Below are 6,543 nucleotides of genomic sequence, written 5' to 3'. Positions count from 1 at the left end.
ACACACACACATATTCATTATAAAGACTGCAGTCATTATCTATAGAAAATGAAAAGGAAAAGAAAGAAAAAGAATTGAAAATGAAAAGTGAAAAGAGAAAGAAAAAGAAAAAGAAATAAAAAGTGAAAGAAAAAGAAAAAAATCATCCATAATACCATCACCAAAAATAGCTTCCATCAAATATTGGTTATACATGTGTTTGCATGTGTTTATATTTTTCCCACAAAAGGGTGAGCATACAGTATATCTCAGTCTGTTTGTCTTGCTACAAAGGAAAATCAGACTGGGTAATTTATAAAGAAGAGAGATTTATTTGGCTGGCAGTTCTGCAGGTTGTACAAGAAGCATGGTGCCAGCATCTGCTTCTGGAGAGGCCTCAGGAAGCTTTCACTCATTGGGGAAGGTGAGGAGGAGCCAGTGTGTGTGGAGATCACATGGCAAGAGAGAGCGCAAGAGAAAGAGATGGGAGGTACCAGGCTCTTCTTAACAGCCAACTCTTGAGGGAATTAAGAGTGAGAACTCACTCAAACCCCCACCCCAGGGAAGGGATTAATCTATCCATGAGGGGCCCACCCACATGACCCAAACACTTCCATTAGACCCACTCACAACACTGGGATCAAATTTCCACATGAGGTTTGAGGGAGGGACAAACATCCAAACTGACACCCTCCATTTTGTTCTATATCTTCTGTTTACGTTTACTTTGTCTCCCATGCCACTTAACATCTGCACAGTCATTTAGAATTGTGGGATCATTGCCTAGCTTTCCATGGAATAGATGTAGCATAAATAACTTTCCCTAACTCCTGGAAGAAAGAAAAACAATGTCAGGGTGAGGGTAGAGTTTGTTATTCTGTGTTGCTTGGTCAGAATGCCTGACTGAAAGGCTGGGCTTGGTGGCTTGCGCCTGTAATCCCAGCACTTTGGGAGGCTGAGGCAGGTGGATTACTTGAGGCCGGGAGTTCAAGACCAGCCTGGCCAACATGGTGAAACCCCATCTCTACCAAAAATACAAAAATCAGCTGGGAGTGGTGACAGGTGCCTATAATCCCAGCTACTCAAGGGGCTGAGGCATGAGAATTGCTTGAACCTGGGAGGCAGAGGTTGTAGTGAGCCAAGATTATGCCACTGCACTCCAGCCTGGGTGACAGAGCAGGAGTCCATCTCGAAAAAAAAAAAAAAAAGAGCTCAGGCGCAATGGCTCATGCCTGTAATCCCAGCACTTTGGGAGGCTGAGGTGGGCAGATCATGAGGTCAGGAGTTTGAGACCAGCCTGACCAACATGGAGAAACCCCATCTCTACTGAAAATACAAAATTAGCTGGGCATGGTGGCACAAGCCTGTAATCCCAGCTACTCGGGAAGCCAAGGCAGGAGAATTGCTTGAACCCAGGAGGCGGAGGTTGCAGTGAGCCGAGATTGTGCCACTGCACTCCAGCCTGGACGACAGAGCAAGACTCCATCAAAAAAAAAAAAAGAGAGAGAAATAAATAAATAAATAAATCTCGTCTCTACCAAAAATAAAAAAAAAAATGAAAATAAAAATTTTAAAAAGTAGCTGGGCGTGGTGGTGGGTGCCTGTAATCCCAGCTACTCGGGAGGCTGAGGCAGGAGAATCACTTGAACCTGAAAGGCAGAAGTTGCAGTGAGTGGAGAGTTCACCACTGCACTCCAGCCTGAGTGACAGAGTGAGACCTGGTTAAAAAAAAAAAAAAAAAGAACAAAGTTGGAACTCTCACACTTCCTAATTCTAAAATTTATTACAAACCCACAGTGATCAAAACAGTATAGTCCAGCCTGGGCAACATGGCAAAACCCTATCTACAAAAGATACACAAATTAGCCAGGCATGGTGGTGCACACCTGTAGTCTCAGCTACTCAGGAGGCTGAGGAAGGATCATGTGAGCCCAGGAGGTTGAGGCTGCAGTGAGCTAAGATTGTGTCACTGTATTCCAGCCTGGGCAACAGAGTGAGATGTTGTTTCAAAAAACGAAAACAAACTGTGTAGTACTGGCATACAGACAGACTTATAGACTAACGGAATGGAATAGAGAGCCCGGAAGTGCTCATTTTGGCAGCACACATACTAAAATTGGAAAGATACAGAGAAGATTAGCATGGCCCCTATAAAAGGATGACAAGCAAAAATGAAAAATTATTTTAAAAAATTAAAAGAATACAGGGTCCAGAAATAAACTCTCATACATATAGTCCAATAGTTTTTAAATTAGCGTCCCAAGACTAGTCAGTGGAGAAAGGAGTCTTTCAACAAATGATTTTAGGAAAACTGGATATCTGCATGCAAATGAATGAAACTGGACCCTTACACTATATACAAAAATTAACTCTAAATGAATCCAAGACCTAAATGTAAGACCTAAAATGGTAAAATGATAAAACTCTTTTTTTCTTTTTCTTCTTTCTTACTTTTTTTTTTTTTTTTTTTTTAGAGATGGGGTCTCACTGTATTGCCCAGGCTGGTCTTAAATTCCTGGGATCAGGCCATCCTCTCACCTCGGCCTCCCAGAGTGCTGGGATTACAACTGTGAGCCACTGTACCTGCCCTATACAACTGTTAAAAGAAAACATAGGGAAAGCACTTCATGACAATGGATTTGGCAATGATCTCTTGGATATGGCACCAAAAGCACAGACAACAAAAAAATATACAGATAAATTGGACTACATCAAAATTAAAAACTTCTTTTTTTTTTTTGAGACAGAGTCTCACTCTGTCGCCTAGGTTGGAATGCAGTGGTGCAATCTCAGCTCACTGCAACCTCCGCCTCCCAGGTTCAAGTGATTCTCCTACCTCAGCCTCCCGAGTAGGTGGGATTACAGGTGTGTGCTACCGCGCCCAGATAATTTTTTTATTTTTAGTGGAGATGAGGTTTCACCATGTTGACCAGTCTGGTCTTGAACTCCTGAGCTCAGGAGATCCACCTGCCTTGGCCTCCCAAAGTGCTGGCATTACAGGCATGAGCCACTGCGCCTGGTCAGATTTTTTGAAAATATAGTGGACACCATGTAACTAATACAGAAGAATTCTAAAGGAAATAAAGATGCTGAATTTCCAGATTTCTTTATAGGAGATGAAATGAAAAAAATCAACATCCTATTATAGTTGCTGGAAAACAGACGATGGGTTTTGTTAGAAGAAAATACCCTTGAACTTGAACCAAGGTAGTTGTACATAAGCCGCCCCTGTGTAACTGCCTTCAGTACTCAGAATTTATTGCCCTCAAGCTGAAGAATGTTAGGCTGGAGATGACACTTTATTTATTTATTCATTTTGAGATGGAGTCTCACTCTGTTGCCCAGGCTGGAGTGCAATGGCGTGATCTTGACTCATTGCAACCTCTGCCTCACAGGTTCAAGAGATTCTCCTGCCTCAGCCTCCCAAGTAGCTGGGATTACAGGTGCCCACCACCACGCCTGGCTAATTTTTTGTATTTTTAGTAGAAACAGGGTTTTGCCATGTTGGTCAGGCTGGTCTCGAACTCCTGACCTCATGATCCACCTGCCTTGGCCTCCCAAAGTGCTGAGATTACAGGCGTGAGCCACTGTGCCCAGCTGAGATGACACTTTTGACAGTAAACAGATGAGCAGCTGGATCCTACCCAACCAGAGCGATAACCAAAAAATCTTCCGAACAGTGAATGACATCACAGCAACAATGGCCTTTCTAGGAATTTTCCAGTTCTGTGTTTTAGATTTTAGAGGCCCTAGGCAAAACAGTGAGAAAATTATCCTCAGAGAGCACCTCCACCACCATAAGCTCTTCTCCCCCAAAACAACCTGTGTGTGTCTCCATTTCAGCACTTCATATGGGAGTCTATGTGCCTAAGCCTCTCCTGTTCTCTGTCAGGAAGTAGGTGTTCCTGGTCCCTTCCCTGCTTCTCAAGGTGACAACCAGCGAATGCCATCACTGAATCTAGACTAACACAAATTGCATAAAAATATGGCCCTCCTTTGGCCACACACTCACATACTGGCATTTGTATTTTTTTATTATTATTTTTATTTATTTATTATTACTTTTTTTTGAGATGGAGTCTCACTCTTGTCACCCAGGCTGGAGTGCAGTGGCGTGATCTCAGCTCACTGCAACCTCTACCTCCTGGGCTCAAGCGATTCTCCTGCTTCAGCCTTCCAAGTAGCTGAGATTACAGGCACCCACCACCACGCCCGGCTAATTTTTGTATTTTTAGTAGAAACGAGGTTTCACCATGTTGTCCAGGCTGGTCTTCAACTCCTGACCTCAGGTGATCTGCCCACTTCGGCCTCCCAAAGTGCTGGGATTACAGGCGTGAGCCACCATGCCGGGCCCATACTGGCATTTTAAAGCACCTTCTCCAGTGTCACTAAGAAACCCTAGAGAGATACAGTTGATCCTTGAACAACACGGGTTTGGATTGCAGGGGTCCACTTACATGCAGATTTTTTTTCAATAAAAGTTGCACTAAGTGCGCCTGCCTCTCTTGCCTCAACTCCCACTCCCTCCACAACTTCTGCCTCTGCCACCGCTGGGACAGCAAGACCAACCCCTCCTCTTCTTCCTCCTCCCCCTCAGCCTACTCAACATGAGGATGATGAGGATAAAGACCTTTATGATGATCCACTTTCACTTCAGGAATAGTAAATACATTTTATCTTCTTTATGATTTTCTCAGTAAGCTTTTCTCTAGCTTACTTTATTGTATAAATATAGTATAGAATACTTATACTAAACATGGGTAATTGACAGTTCATGTTACAGGTAAGTCTTCTGGTCAACAGTAGGCTATCAGTAGTTAAGGTTTTGGGGAGTCAGCACTACAGGGGTTGCCAACTCAGCCCTCACGTTGCTCAAGGGCCAACTGTACATTTTTTATTTATTTTATTTTTTTAGAGACAGTGTCTCGTGCTGTAGCCCAGGCTGGACTGCAGAGGTGCAATCACAGCTCACAGCAGCCTCAACCTCCTGGGCTCAAGCAATCCTCCTGCCTCAGCCTCCTGATTAGCTGGGACCACAGGCATGCACCACCATGCCTGGCTTTTTTTATTTTTATTTTTGGTGGGGTCTCCCTATGTTGCCCAGGTTGATCTCAAACTCCTGGGCTCAATCTATCCTTCTGCCTTGGCCTCCCAAAGTGCTGGAATTGTAGATGTGAGCCACCGCATTGAGCCCAACTGTATCTGTCTTTTTTTTTTTTTGAAACCGAGTCTTGCTCTGTCACCCAGGCTGGAGTGCAGTGGCATGATCTCAGCTCACTGCAAACTCCACTTCCCAGGTTCAAGCAGTTCTCCTGCCTCAGCCTCCCAGGTAGCTGGAATTACAGGCGCACACCACCACACCCAGCTAATTTTTGTATTCTTGGTAGAGATGGGGTTTCGCCATATTGGCCGGGCTGGTCTTGAACTCCTGACCTCAGGTGATCCACCTGCCTCGGCCTCTCAAAGTGCTGGGATTATGTGCTGGCGTGAGCCACTGAGCCTGGCCCTAACTGCATCTCTAACGGTGGAACTCCCAATATTTGATGGGGATGTGAGTTAGGGACTGGGGGCAGAGAGATTTTGCCCTCCTCAAAACTGGGCAGCTGCCTCCTCCACCAGTGTTGAACCCCAGGGCAGTTCTGCTCTGACAAAGGCTGGAAGGCTTGACTGAGGGGGAGAGAGAGCTGGAGAAGGGAGAGAGGGCACCTGCTTTTCCATTTTTGGCTGGGATTCAGTTGAAACAGTCTAGCCAGCCAAAGGGGCATTTGCTATTCCAATAGTTCCTTGGAGAATCCCAGACAGAGAGCAGCCCCTTCTAAATACTTGATCCGCCATTCCTGTGTGGGAAGTAGACAGCGAAACTGCCATGTCTGGGAGGAATGCAATTTCCCTAAGCACATTCTCTGAGCAAAGTTTTCAAGTTTCATAGATTTGCAGTTTCCCCACATTGCAGGAACAAAGTGTTGGTGGTGGCCCTGACTGTCATATTCTTGATCAATGGGCAGAACAATAGGGCAGTTCCTGCTGGCCTGTGTGGATTGTTAGTACATGCATGGCACCCAGTGGTACCAGCTTCAAGTAACCCAGCCCTTTGTCAGCTGCATATGGATAAGGCAGCAGAGAGCAAAGCCGGACATTTTCCCACTTTGACCCATGACGACACTGCCCGTGCAGTGGTCGTCTATGTTCTTAGCAGCCTGCAGCAGCAGGATAAATTCTCCTCAGTAATGTTCTCAGCCAACTCTTTTTCTGGACTCATTTTTTCCTTGTTCCCTGTGCAGTTTTAGTCCCTGGAACATCTCATTTTAAAATGCATGAGGCAGGGCATGGTGGCTTGTTCCTGTAATCCTACTAGTTTGGGAAGCCGAGGCGGGAGGATCACCTGAGGTCAGGAGTTCGACACCAGCCTGGCCAACATGGCAAAAACCCGTCTCTACCAAAAATACAAAAATTAGCCCAGTGTGGTGGTGGGCACCTATAATCCCAGCTACTTCGGAGGTTGAGGCAGGAGAATGGCTTGAATCCAGGAGGCGGAGATTGCAGTGAGCCAAGATGGCGCCACTG

General features: G+C 45.3%; 1 non-coding gene across 1 annotated transcript; it reads left to right on the top strand.

The window, feature by feature from the left end:
- Positions 1–2,065: 2,065 nt before the first annotated feature.
- On the top strand, positions 2,066–2,173 carry LOC116466116 (U6 spliceosomal RNA). Its single transcript, XR_004247372.1, has one exon. It is a non-coding gene; the product is annotated as a U6 spliceosomal RNA (small nuclear RNA).
- The last annotated feature ends 4,370 nt before the right edge of the window (positions 2,174–6,543 follow it).

Source organism: Hylobates moloch, unplaced genomic scaffold, assembly GCF_009828535.3.
Source record: "Hylobates moloch isolate HMO894 unplaced genomic scaffold, HMol_V3 SCAFFOLD_3, whole genome shotgun sequence".
NCBI lineage: Eukaryota > Metazoa > Chordata > Mammalia > Primates > Hylobatidae > Hylobates > Hylobates moloch.
Note: the sequence above shows the minus strand (reverse complement) of the source record. Positions and strands in the feature narration are given on the sequence as shown.